Source organism: Aphelocoma coerulescens, chromosome 20, assembly GCF_041296385.1.
Source record: "Aphelocoma coerulescens isolate FSJ_1873_10779 chromosome 20, UR_Acoe_1.0, whole genome shotgun sequence".
Taxonomy (NCBI): domain Eukaryota; kingdom Metazoa; phylum Chordata; class Aves; order Passeriformes; family Corvidae; genus Aphelocoma; species Aphelocoma coerulescens.
The window spans coordinates 5986127-5995388 of NC_091033.1; the positions used below are offsets into that span (position 1 = coordinate 5986127).

The window sequence follows — 9262 nt, forward strand, 5'->3', positions numbered from 1 at the left end:
TGCTCCAGCCCCTGGCGTGTTTGCTCAGCCCGTGCAGCAGCGGGGCCTGAGACGTGTCTTTTCAGATATGTGGATCAAAGCAGGAGGTCACTGCGGTCAGCCAGCAGCCTTGGTTACCACCACACCCAGCCAAAGCATTCTTCCTTCTCCTCTGCTGACAGTCAAGGCTGACTCCCTGCATGTGACTCTCCCACCATCCCCTCCCCACCACAGGTTTCTGGTCTTGCACAACTGACACTACAGATTGCGTGGGCAAATTTGTCACACTGCAGGGCAAGAGTCCCAGTAAACATTTCCCCTTTTCCCCATCCTCTCTCAACCTCTCCCCCCAGCACACGAGTGCACCCACCCACCAGAGATGCTGGCAGCTTTCCTCTGCCCTGCTTCCCCCAGGGAGCCATGCAGGAAACATGCAAAGAGGTATTTTGCAAAATCAAAAGGCTAAAGGTTGTCCCCTCAGATTTGTCATAGGCAAAGGAACATGAGTTAATTTTTCCGGGAGTTCTTGAAAGCTAAGATGAGAATGTATGTAATTTAAAGAGAAAGAAAATTGGTGGGAAGCAAATAGCTCCTTGGAAAATCCTCAAAATGCAATGGATATCAACAGAATGTTTCTACCACTCTCGGGAAGTACTGCCAGCCCACATCTTTCTGCTAACTCCTAATGGGTCCATTAACTACTCCTAAATAATGATGGAAACCATATGGGTGCACAGGTGGTCTCTCAATAAATACCAAATTAATTCAGTATGATCACCATTAACACAATTAATACCCAGCCAATCTACAATGATGGAACTAGTAAAATTAAGTGCTACTATATTTCCTCAGTCCTATGGCAATTTTACAATGGAAACAAACAAAAGACTAGAGTTAACTTTTTTTTTTTATTGCAGTTATTTGGCTTTATTTACTTACAGGAGGATTTTAGGCTTCTGTGCAACCTGCTGTGTCTGTGCTCTGTGCATTTTGAGGTAAGTTTTGACTCTGAGCAGAAATAATATTGGGAGAAATAATTTTTAAAATATATGTTTGTTTATTTTGGGGGGGGAAATTACATGTATTTGGGTGTTGAAGCACAGTGCTTCCTACTTTCTGCAGAAGGCTGTAAACACAAGTAATGAATATAAGATTGCTACAGCTGCTCTTTTTATCATCTAAACTGTGAGTTCATCACTGTTCCCTGATGGGACTATTAGTGTGGTCGGGATTTTAATTTTCATTTTTTTATATTAGTACTGTTCCAGCATATATGGTGGTCCACCCAATTGTCAAAGGAAGGGGAACATGTTCACACATGACCTTCTGTAATGAAACACCTGATGTAGGCCCACTGTTGTTATGATATTTTGGCTTTCCAAAAAAGGAAGAATTCTGTTTCTATTTTTTAGAATCAGATTAGTAACCTGGTTTAGGTCAGATTCAGCCTCCATTTTCATGTTTCCCTTGAAACCACTAGCTAAGCTCCCTAGAGCTGAGCAAGGCTGTAGCAGTTCCAAAGCCTGTGTGGTCGAGCACAGGTCAGATTGAACACCCTGGGGTTTATCCATTTTGACAACCAATGAAAAAAGAGTGCTTTACATTTTGAAAACTTGTGTCTGTTTGTCTCCAGAGCCTCTTTTATATGAATCACTTAAGCCTGGTTTGTGGGAGAAGATTCAGAGAGAAGCATTTTGAATCTTAACATTAATAAAGTGGGTTCTGTTCTGCAGGGCATCGGGGTCAGGGAAACATTGTTGATGAGAGCAAAAACTGAGTATGGCAAAAGTGTGACTTGAAATCGGTGCATTTCACCAGTGGGGCTTGTGAGAGAAAACCAGTGTCTCATCAGTTTCGTGGGGCAGTTTCATGGGGCAGCTCACTGGGAGTTTCGGGCTTGCTGCAGCTCGTGCCAGGATAAAGGAAAGATTTCTCAATGCATGGGTGCAAGTCCTGTTCTGAAAAACACAAAAGACTCCTTTTTTGGTGCAGCAGTGAATGAGATGGATCCTTTGTTCTGTGGCTGGAGAGATCCCAGGAAATCTTGAGTTTCAGGATGGACTTTTGGATCTGCTCTGCTGAGCTAGACAGGGATTTCAGTCTTACACTGCCCCTGGGGTGTTCAATTTCTGCAACTTCGCTGTGCTCAGATTGAATCTATCTGGCAAAATCAGAAGGACCCATGCAACCCCAAACTGCCTATGATTACACTTGTGCTTGCTATTCTTTGTGTCCTTAAACAACAAGCCCTTATTTCTATTCATTGCACCCGATTTACACCCAAGGAAGCTTTTCCCCAGAACGATCTGTGTGAGGTTTGGGTGAGCTGTGCACTTGAAACTTCCCTAAAGTTCTGTGAAATGTTACATGTGGAGCACAAAGCTCATTTCACAGTTCCTTGCTAACTTTTCTAATAAACTGTCTCGCATCTATTGCTCTTGAGTGTTTCTGATTAACTCCAAGTATTGATGCTCTTCTTCTTGAAGAGAGAAGTCTGTGTTTCTAATTTGAATAACATAATTTCCAAGTGTATTAAGGTAAATAAGGACAATGCACTCCTGTTCCAGAACTCAGATGCCTGTGAAGTTATTCATCAATCTCTTTTTCATTTAAATTCACACTTTAATTTGTGTTTCAAATGCAGATGAGGCCTTAATTAAATAAAAATTCAGCAGATGGTTTCAAATTCTCTGTTCAATTTACATTTCTTGTACCTCTCTAAGTGCTGGACTTCATCTTTGGAGACAGAAGCATTACCATTAGACCTCTTCCTTTAAACAAATGCATAGAAATTGGTAGGCAGGAGCTGTCTAAAGGAATAAATTAAATATTGATTACCAAATCTGAAAAGCCTCAAGTTTATGTTTTGATAAATTCCCAAAACCTTGTCTGGACCTTCATGGATTATCAAAACTCAAGTATGTACCAGAGGTCTCATTCTTTTCCAGTTAAAAAAAAAAAAATTGGAACAGTAGGCAGCCTTTATCCTTAGGCTTTATGATGTCTTTGATTATCGACAGGTCCAAGAAGCTAATTTGGTAAAAGTGCCAAATGGCATGGGGAAAAACTCTCAAATATTTTTGGTCTCTAGAAAAAGCTGCTGTGTTGTTCAAGCTCAGCACAGGAGCTAAGTGACTCTGAATGTGTTTTGTTCTATCTGAAGCTGTTCATTATTAAGAACTGTGAAAAAGGAGAGTGATAAGCAAAATTACAGGATAAAACCCTTCCATTATCTCTGAATCAGGACTCTGCCTATTGAATAAGTGAATATGTCCCATCCTTCTCTGACTGGCTCTTAGGAGAAAATCATTTTCTTCTGCATCAGTTGCCTCCTTCAGAGGAAATTATGAAGGAAGGGAAAACACTGTTTGTCCATTTATATGACTTCTGAGGTGGAGGTATAAAATACCAAAAAGTGTTTTTTTCCATCTAGTCTCTTGATATTATGCACCTACTGTTGCCCATGACCTTGCCACAATGTCCCTGATAAAATTGGGCAGCATTTCTCCTTCTCACTTTAGTTTCCCATTCAGCACTGATTTACAAGCCCACGTACATTCACTCTGTCATACAGGCTTTTCTACCTCTGCATTGCTCTCCATATCACTGGATTACTCAGGGCTAACTCATAAATTGCTTCCTTTCAACTTCCTTCCTTTGCATGTTGTGCAAGGGGAGCAGCCCCGCGGCGGGGCCGTGCATGGGGATTCCAATTTTACACCCTGCAGCTGTAGATCTCCATTCCTGCCCAGCCCACAGGCTTCATTTATTTATTTTGAAATAGCCCCAGCAAATGTGACAATATTTGTGTATTTCGGCAGCCTGGGGAAAAAGAAATCCACCCAAGCTCTCCTTTAAAAAAGATAACCCCTTTTGAGTAATAAAACCTTTAATAAAAAGTTAGTTGATGTGTTGCAGATGTCTCCAAGAGCTGAACACTGGGTGGGCATAGTGGAGTTACCAGGTACAGGGAGACAACATTTGGGTCAGAGAAGCAATTTGACAGATGCTGGGATTGAATGTGAGTGAGAAGGGTGCCTGCAGGACCCAGCTGGGGTTTGTGCTTAGGCAGAAATGCAGCATTTCAGTTGTGTGGCCGAAGCAGGGCTCTGGTTTATGTTTGCAGCTACTAAAATGTCCTTATTTGTTCTGACTGGAAAAGTATTCCTTCTGAACAGGGGAAATGTTATCAGCTTAGCTGTCCTTGTGAGATTTCTAGTATCTGTGGGTATATGCAAGAAAGCATTTCACAAAACCAGTTCCTCTTTTGGGATCATGGGATTTGAATCGCTTTCTGCGGCCCTTGATGTTCACAACATCTGCTGGTTGTATGTTTGAAGTTCCAGTTTGGACCTGCTCTGGGCTCAGATAAAAGAGGAAGAGCATGATGTTGCACTAAAGGATGGTGCCTGACATGAAATCTTGAGCAGTCACTTGTAGCAGGGGGCCATGCTTTGTCCCTGTCTTGGAGGAAGAACACACATTCAGGGAGCCCCAGGACTCCAGGCTGCTCAGAAGTCCAGATTTCTGCCAGAGTCAGAAGAATCTAAGAGATTTGTCTCCTTCTCAAGCCAGGATGCAGATACCAGTGTCATATTTGGGGGGGAGGATGGGGATTTATCAAGTCTGGGTAGTAAATTGCTTAAATGTAATAAACTGCACAGCACAATGAGTGCTTGCCTTAATTCCAGCACTCCTCATTTCCCAGTTAGCTCAGAGAAGGCACACTGAAAAAAATCAATGTTTTCTTCTTACAGTGACTGTATTAAGAGTACAGACATGCAGGGCTGGGGGGAAGCTTGCAGGCAGCTGCTGTCAGCTGTACTGTGCGTGCTTAAATGAGGATCAAGACCTGGTTGAAAAGAAGTGAAGAGTACTGCTGCTCCTGGTCCTACTGGGAGAACATCACTGCTCTGCATGGCTAGAAATCTTCCTCTCACCAGTATATTTCTGTTATTTTGTGGCTGGAATTGGTTTTTTCTCAGTTAAGGTTGCAAAACCCATGCTCATGGACTACTACTTTATTCCTTCGCCCATCACTGGCTGCAGTCATAGTCCACGTTACCTGCTGGGGTAGCACACACAATTTTCACTGGCATTTCTTCCTGTGTCTGATTTTTTATTTGACAACATTTTATATCTTTACAATATAATCAACCATTTTGGCTTTTTGATTATATGAAGGAAGAGGAGGAACTATAGGTACTTTATTATTTCTAAAAAGAAAAGAGCTCAGTTACCGACACCTTCACCAATTTTCACGCAGCCCTTGCCAGCTAAAATTCTAAGCAATTCAATTTGTATGAAAATGGAATGGAAAAAAAGCTGAGTGTAAACTGACTGATTTTTCTCAGTATAGACATTGCAGTACAGGACAACTTAATTTTGGAAACTGAGGCATGAGAGCAATTGTGATGCCAACAGAGACTTTCTGAGGTAAAAGTACTTTTTTGTTTTCCACTGAACTTTTTCCATGATCTCTTGATGAAAATGTCACCATTTGAGAAAAATGAGATCAAATAATTTATCTGATTCTGGAAGAAGCCATCAGTGCAGATATGGTTAAATCTGGAGTGAGTTCTGGTGTAGAAAGTGATTCTGAGAGAGCCATCGATCTATGGAAAAGAGGGAAGTGAAGATATTCACTGCTGGATAAAAATAAGCTACTTGAGCAAGCGATGTCTGTTGTGGTTTTCTTTCACATGATACCTTGAAGAGGAATTAGAGATGACTTGGAAAAGGCAAGGTAGGGCAAAGCCCCTCAGAATGATTCATATAATTTCAAGGCAACCTTTTTTCTCACGTGCAAATCTTCCATTCGTTTGACGTGAGCCGAGGGGAGGAAAGGGACAGTCTGTCTTGTGCCATTCCCCTGCCTGTAGAGCCCATGAATCAAAAAAATGGGCTTTGTTCTGACTTCAGCCACACTGAAGTATATTAGCCTAGGCTGGGTCAAATGTTTTTAACCCAGATTGCCTACAATATATATGTACACAAAATTCTTAACCACCTGCCTTCCCCTGGTTCTTCTAGAGGAGAGAAAATATGCGGTTTGGACACCTGAGGGGGAAAGTTCCCTTAAAGCCATGAAGAACCTCACCAAATCATCCTCAAATATGTCCCTTCCTGACTGTCACAGATGGAGAAGGGAGTTTTTGAGGGTGGACTTCATGGAGTCAAAAGGTAAAGCTCTCACCCTCAATGTAAGCAAGAAGTAAAAGGGAATCAGGAGGTCAGAAGATAAAAGTAGAGCTGATAGAGACTCCTGGAAGCCAACCAGCAGTGACCCAAGCAGACTCTGATCTGATCTGAACACTGATCAGAGCATCTTGGGGAGGCTGAAGGACTCCTGGTATTCTACCAGGGCCTCTGCAGCCGTATTTCAGAGTTCTGGTTTCTTTATGATTTCAGCCAAGAGGGAGGGGCTCTTTCTCTTTGAAAATGGTATTCAAACATTTAGTCCAGTGGGTTATTCGTCCACATGCCCTGAGTTTTTGTGTGTGCACACACGAGTGTTCTCACACAACAAGCAAATGCACAGGAGGCAGGGAAGGAAAGAGGGATGGAGGCAAAGCAGATCCAATGTATGAGCTGTACCCTTGTAAAAGACATATCAGAGACTGTGTGTAACTCCCAGATCACCACATAATGTGTTTATCTCCCTTAGAAGCAACAAGACCCAAGCCCATATGCTGATCCCACAATCTTGGAAGCTTGTAACAGTTCATAGTGAAATCTTTGCCTTTAGAAGAAAAAGGTTTGAACATCCAAGGGCTTGTCTGGGCTGGGGCAGCCTCTTTCTCTGCGGCTCTCTCAGCTGTGGCAGCCTTCCCCCAGGGCTTTTGGCCTGGCTTTCATTAGGAGGCCAGCAACGACATTGCTTAAAGTCAGAAGGGAAATCCAAGGTGGCAGCTGGGTGGCTTTGTTGGGTGAACACTGCTTGTCTCAAAGATACTGGCCAAACAATTAAGCATTTTCCTGCTGTTTTTAATATCCCATTCCTCTCTCAGAGCGGGGTCTCCTTTGGCTACACCCATGCTTGGCCCACTGGAGAAATGAGAACAAGGTCTGGTGTTCTAGGGATGATCTGCATGTCTTTTACTTACTTCAGTGAAAACACTATCAGCCCCAGCCTTTCAAATATCAAAAGGTACTGAGATTGGTTTAAAAAAATATCTTTTTCCCCAGTTAAAATAAATAAATAAATAAAAAGGCTTCCCTGTATTTGCTTATTGTTTTTGGAATCTACACAATGACTATTATGAAGTCCCTCTCTGCAGCAGAAACACCCTACACTTTCAATTACTGAAATAAATGAAGGCTGAGATTTTTCTGGGTAGATGCAGGAGCTGGGGACTATCTGAAAGAGCACTGAACCCCACAGCTGTTGTCAGCATCACTTCTCTGTGCTCTTGAGTACCACGTGAAGCCGGTGTAATTCCCCCTGCTGCTCTGCACGGCACTGCAAAACACATCCCGCAGCCTTGGGACAAGGAAAGGGCTGCCACTGGGAACACACCCCTGCACTCAGTGCCAGGAATGGGGCATTTACCCCTGTTAATTACACTCTGCAACAGCAGCAGCACAGTCCTAAGGCAGCAGCCAGTGCTCCTAGCCCTGCACCACCTCTCTCCATCTGAAGAAAAGACAAAACTCTTCACCATTTCTCCTTCTTCTTCTTCTTCTTCTTTTCTCCCCCACAAAGAAGAACTTGCCAGGTCTGCATCTTTTTTCCTGAACTGTTTCCTCTTTCTAATGTTAAAAGCATCTGCCGGACAGCTCAGTTCCATGCTGAGATGTCAACTCTCTTTCAGCAGCAGTGGCCATGTGGCTGCGCCGAGGGCTGGCAGCGGCTCCCAGGGCACTACAGGACGTTGTGTGTGGAAACTGTCTGTGAGGAGGAGGAGGAGGAGAACTGTCTGCTCTGACCAGGTGACACCAGAGGCTGCTTTGCCAATCTCCAGTGCACAGCCCAGCACGAACTCACCCACAGGAAAAACAAACCTTCCTCTGGGTATCTGTTACAGGGTTCACTGGCCTTCGAGCAGGAGCTCTGCACCTTGCTGACCTGCTCGCTCGGCTCCCACATGGGACCTGGGTCAAGTCCTTTGGCTCAGATGGGGCTTGGGCCAAGTCCTTTGGGTTTAGACCATGAACAAATCATACTCAGGTTTGTACCCAGCACCTCTCACAGTGTTGTGGCTGATGTATTTGTCCCACAACTCAGCTGGATGCACAAAACCAGTGCTGGGGCTGGGCACCAAGAAGCTAAAGAGGAGTGGAAAACAGTAGCAGCAGGATTCCCTCAACCCAACTGACATCAACTCAGCCCTTTTACACAGGGTGATTCAGCTGTAGATGAAGCATTAAAGCTGTATTGGAAATAGCTTTTGTTTCCTGAATAGATGTTTGAAGTTTTGATTGGATTTTTGTCCTCATCTAAATCAGGATGAAAGGGGGAAAAATGAAATTTCTTTGCAGATCTGTGATTTAAATATAAGGGGAAAGGCTGGGCCAGTGGAATGATTCCTTTTTTTATGTTGACCCTTTATTTTAAATGACTATAAGTTAATGTGAATTTCAAACACAAGGCTAGTTTCAAACAGAAAATGGAAATTTTGCTTTTTGAAAATATAGAAACCACACCTATTTTTTTTCTCCTAAATATCTTTTAAAGACAGGAATCAGAAACCAGCCCTTTCCCACAAAAAGGTCTCGTTTTCACTGAATTTGCATTTTTGACTGAAAGCCTTGTTTCAAAGTCTTGAAATTAGATCATGGTGAAGCAGCAGTTGTATCTAATTGGCCTCGAGGAAGAAGAAAGCTCTGTGGGTGGGATCCATCTCACCTACTTACAGGTGTTTAGTCTAAATTATATGTCAATAGTCAGGGGCACCTCCAAAAGGCTTTTCTCTCTCTACTGGTGGTTAAAAGTGCCTAGAGAGGTGGTTTGCACTTGATACCCACTTTTTCAGTGGTTAAAACTACATGGGAGAAATCCTATCCTCGCTGTTCACACTCTGGCTGAGGAGGGAAGCTCAGCATCACAGCTCTGATGATTTCAAGCTGGGGCATGTTGGGAGAAGAAAAAAGGAGCCAGGTTCTTCATCAGTTCTTCAAAAAGGAGACAGATATTTTTAGATGGCAGAAAATAGAACAGTTTTGTGGAGAATGAATCAGTTGAAGGCACACTTGTTATTTCCATGGTCAGGTAAAACTTTAAAAATCTAATTTTTTTCTAAATGATCCTTGGGATTTTTTTTTTTAATTCCTTTGTAATTTA

At 42.9% G+C, this 9262-nt stretch overlaps 1 long non-coding RNA gene across 1 annotated transcript; it reads left to right on the forward strand.

Moving 5' to 3' along the window:
* The first annotated feature begins 801 nt into the window (after positions 1–801).
* Positions 802–7502, forward strand: LOC138121016 (uncharacterized). Its single transcript, XR_011156038.1, has 3 exons — positions 802–974; positions 4737–6162; positions 6647–7502. It is a non-coding gene; the product is annotated as an uncharacterized lncRNA (long non-coding RNA).
* Positions 7503–9262: the final 1760 nt, after the last annotated feature.